At 41.0% G+C, this 4600-nt stretch overlaps 1 protein-coding gene across 3 annotated transcripts in view; it reads right to left on the minus strand.

Annotated features, from left to right (window-relative positions):
• WDR33 (WD repeat domain 33) overlaps positions 1–4600 on the minus strand; it is a 115776-nt gene that overhangs the window by 96429 nt on the left and 14747 nt on the right. The window lies entirely within an intron of this gene.

Raw genomic sequence — 4600 nt, forward strand, 5'->3', positions numbered from 1 at the left:
GAGGGAGAAGCAGGCTTCCCATGGAGCAGGGAGCCCGATGCGGGGCTTGATCCCAGGACCCTGGGATCATGACCTGAGCCGAAGGCAGACGCTCAACGACTGAGCCACCCAGGCGCCCCTGATGTTTTTCTTTTTAAAATACTCTTCTGGGGCGCCTGGGTGGCTCAGATGGTTAAGCGTCTGCCTTCGGCTCAGGTCATGATCTCAGGGTCCTGGGATCGAGTCCCGCATCGGGCTCCCTCCTCCTTGGGAGCCTGCTTCTCCCTCTGCCTCTCTCTGTCCTGAATAAATAAATAAAATCTTTAAAAAAAATAAAAATAAAAAATAAAATAAAATAAAATACTCTTCTGAAATCTCCAACTTTGCCAGATACTCTCACAACCATTATTAGTAGAGTCCTATACTGATGTTCTAAATTATTTTTGTTAATTTATGCTTATTTATTATGCTCAATTTATTCAGCAGTCTTTGCACTCCCAAAACATACTATGCATAATCCTAGAAAACATGTATCTCACTGGTAAAAAGCCACATGTCTATCCTTCTGCCTAAATCACAGTTTCCATGTAAGCAAGGACTGAATGTTTTTATTTTTTCTTAAAGATTTTATTTGAAAGAGAGCATGCATGCCCGAGCGTGCGCGCATGCGCGCGGGCACACACGTGCACAGTGGGGGAGGGGCAGGGGGAAAGGGAGAACCAGGCTCCCCGCTGGGATCAGGACCTGAGCCAAAGGAAGATGCTTAACTGAGCCACCCGGCGCCGCAGGACTGAATGTTTTTAATCTCTGTATTTCCACTGTCCTGCATGCCGCCTGGCACATATAAAAATTGTCAAAGATATACATTAAAATATATACTAACAGAAAATCACCATTGGAACACCCAATAATACTTGCTGCATACAGGTTCCACCAATGGATGCTAAAATTAGTGGACAAAAGTTTGAAAGCAGTATGCTTACATAATTTCAAAGTATCACCTCCAAGATACTTATTAGTTACAAAGGAAAAAACATTATGCAGTACGGAGGATCAGCAAAGTATCTGCTCACAGAACATTAATTTTTCTGTTTGTATATTACAAGGAATGAGCTAAGAGAATTTTCACCAAATTGAAAGGGTATGTTCCAGGGGCGCCTGGATGGCTCAGTCGTTAAGCGTCTGCCTTTGGCTCAGTTCATGATCCCAGCGTCCTGGGATCAAGCCCCGCATCGGGCTCCCTGCTCGGCGGGAAGCCTGCTTCTCCCTCTCCCACTCCCCCTGCTTGTGTTCCCTCTCTCGCTGTCTCTCTCGTCAAATAAATAAATAGAATCTTAAAAAAATAAATAAATAAAAATAAAAATCTTTAAAAAGAAGAAGAAGAAAGAAAGGGTATTTTCCAGAAAGTCTAAACTTAAAATACAGAATACCTGTTGCACATACAAAATAAACCTTTTGGGGGGGTGGGGAAGACAATCCTTGAGATACACAAAGAGATAAAGTTCACTTGCCGGAATAACTGTAAGAGACAATTAATTAATGTTAATAGCCCTCTTAACTATCATCAAGAGACATGTCTTCTTTGTTAAGACTCTTGGACAGAGAAAGCAAATGGTGGTTTCAACTACCGCTCAACAGGTTGGCAGAGCACAGAGACTTGATCTGCTATCGAAATACTTCTCTGAGAACGTCTTAAAAAGAGTGTATGAGGATACCTGGGGGGCTCTGTCCGTTAAACTTCCGACTCTTGATTTTGGCTCAGATCATGATCTCAGAGTTGTGAGATGAAGCCCCAGTGCTAGACTCTGTATCGGGCAGGGAGTCTGCTTGTCTCCCTCTCTCTCTGCCCTTTCCCCCATTAACACACGTGTGCGCGTGCATGCGCATCACGCACGAGTCGCGAGTCTCTCTCGCGCGATTCTCTCTCTCAAATAAATAAATCTTAAAAAAAGAAAAAAAAAAGAGGGGCTCCTGGGTGACTCAGTTAAGCGTCTGCTTTCGGCTCTGGTCGTGATCCCAGGGTCCTCGGATCCAGCCTGGCATCGGATCCAGCCTGACTTAGGGCTCCCTGCTCAGCCGGGAGTCTGCTTCTCCTTCTCCTTCTGCCCCTTCCCCCTGCTTGTGCACTCTCTCTCCCTCTCAAATAAATTAAAAAAAGAAATCTTGGGGCGCCTGGGTGGCTCAGTCGGTTAAGCCGCTGCCTTCGGCTCGGGTCATGATCGAGCCCCACCTCAGGCTCCCTGCTCGGCGGAGAGCCTGCTTCTCCCTCTCCCTGCTACTCTGCCTACTTGTACTCTCTTTCGATCTCTCTGTTAAATAAATGAAATCTTTAAAAAGACAATTTTATTTTATAAATAAAAAAATAAAAAGTGTGTGTATGAAAAATTAAAAAGCAGGATGACTGCTCTAAATAAACAAGATCAAGGAAACAACCAAATGGAACACATAAACCTTTATTATTAGGTCCTGGGGTTTGAAAAAAAATCTATCAAAGACCATTTGAATGTAGACCAGCTATTATGTAATAACAGGGAATTATGGCAAATTTTCTTAGATGTGATACTGCATGTTGCTACTGCATGCTGAATGAAGTATGATGTAATGATGCCTGCAATTACTCTCAAATAGTCAAAAAATATGTATATACGTATGTATGAATGCAGAGACAGAATGTTACGGGTTTAATTACCTCCCCTCCTCAAAATCCCTATGCTGAAGTCCTAACCCTCAGTACCTTATTGGGGAATAGGGACATTGTAGATGTCGTTAGTTAAGATGAAGTCATATGGAATAGGATGAGTCTATAATTCAATAGGATTGGTGTGTCCTCATAAAAAGGAGAAATTTGGACACACATAAAGAATGGAGTTACATTGGCACAAGCTAAGGAACTACCAGAAACTAGGAGAGAGGTCTGGAACAGATCCTTCCCTAACACCATCAGAGGGAACAAGGCCCTACTGACACCTTGATCTCAGTCACCTAATCTTTAGAACTGTAAGACAGTAAGTGACTATTGCTTAAGCCACTCAGTTGTGTTATGGCAGCCCTAGCAAACTAATAGAAAAACAAAATACCGTAAAATTGTAACAAATGTTGAATCTAGGAGGCAAGTATATGGTATTTATTAACTTCTTTCAACTTTTGTGTATATCTAAAATGTTTAATACCTTAGGTAATGCCTTAGAAATGTGTGAATATTGTTTTCCAGCAATCAACCCTTTAGTAGCCACTGATAATATCTACCTGAGTAAAAGGAACTTTATCAATATTCATAAAATAACTTGCTGGGATTTTGACTGGGTTCACACTGAATCTACAAATCAAATTGAAAAGAACTGACATCTTGACAATATTGAATCTTCCTGTCCATGCATATGGAGATATTTTTCCATTTATTTAGGTATTCTCTGATTTCCTTCAAAGAGTTTTATAGGAAACTCCAAAGAGTTTTCCTCATGTAGATCTTGTACACTTTTTTTGGATGAAACCTAAGTCATTGTATTGGGGGGGGGGGGTGCTAATATAGATGGCATTGCTTTAATTCCAGATTTAAATTGTTCATTGCTGGTATATAAGAAAGCAACTGGCTTTTGTATATTTACCTTGTATTCTGAAACCCTGCTATAATATAATCACTTATTAGTTACAGAAGATTTTTGTTGATTCATGAAATTTTCTACATAGACAATCACATCATCTATGAACAAAAACAATTTTAGTTCTTCCTTCCCAATCTGTATATCTTTTATTTCCTTTTCTTGTATTACTGCATTCTCTAGGACTTCCAGGACAATGCTGAAAAGGAGTGGCAAGCGTGAACATCTTTGCCTTGTTCCAGGTATTAGCGTCTAATTTCTCACTATGTTTTTTAAGATTTTATTTATTTATTTGAGAGAGCAAGAAAGGGAGCGAGCATGAGGGGCAGAGAGAGAGGGACAAGCAGACTGCCCACTGAGCAGGGAGCCAGACACAGGGCTTGATCCCAGGACTCCAAGATCATGACCTGAGCCATAGTCAGACGCTTAACCAACTGAGCCACCCAAGCACCCCATAATTTCTCACTATCAAGTGAGTGTGGGGGTTTTGTAGATGTGCCATATCAACCTGAGGAAGTCCCCCTCTATGTCTGCTTTGTTGAACATTTTTATCATGAATAGATATTGAATGTTGTCAGATGCTTTTCTGCATGTATTAATATAATGCACGATTTATTAATCCATTAACATAAATTTTCTTCATAAACTCATATGATGTAATGAAGTACATTAGTTCATTTTTAAGTAATAAACCAGGCTTGCATACCTGGAATAAACCCCACTTTGTCATAATGTATATAATTCTTTTTATTCACCATTAGATTCAACTGACTATTCTGTTGAGAATGTCTGCATTTATATTCATGAAAAATACTGATCTAGGGGCGCCTGGGTGGCTCAGTTGGTTAAGCGACTGCCTTCGGCTCAGGTCATGATCCTGGAGTCCCGGGATCGAGTCCCGCATAGGGCTCCCTGCTCGACAGGGAGTCTGCTTCTCCGCCTGACCCTCCTCCCTCTCATGCTCTCTATCTCTCATTCTCTCTGTCTCAAATAAATAAATAAAATCTTTAAAAAAAAAAAAA

This window comes from Mirounga leonina, unplaced genomic scaffold (assembly GCF_011800145.1).
Source record: "Mirounga leonina isolate KUSES-001 unplaced genomic scaffold, KU_Mleo_1.0 Mir_151, whole genome shotgun sequence".
Taxonomy (NCBI): domain Eukaryota; kingdom Metazoa; phylum Chordata; class Mammalia; order Carnivora; family Phocidae; genus Mirounga; species Mirounga leonina.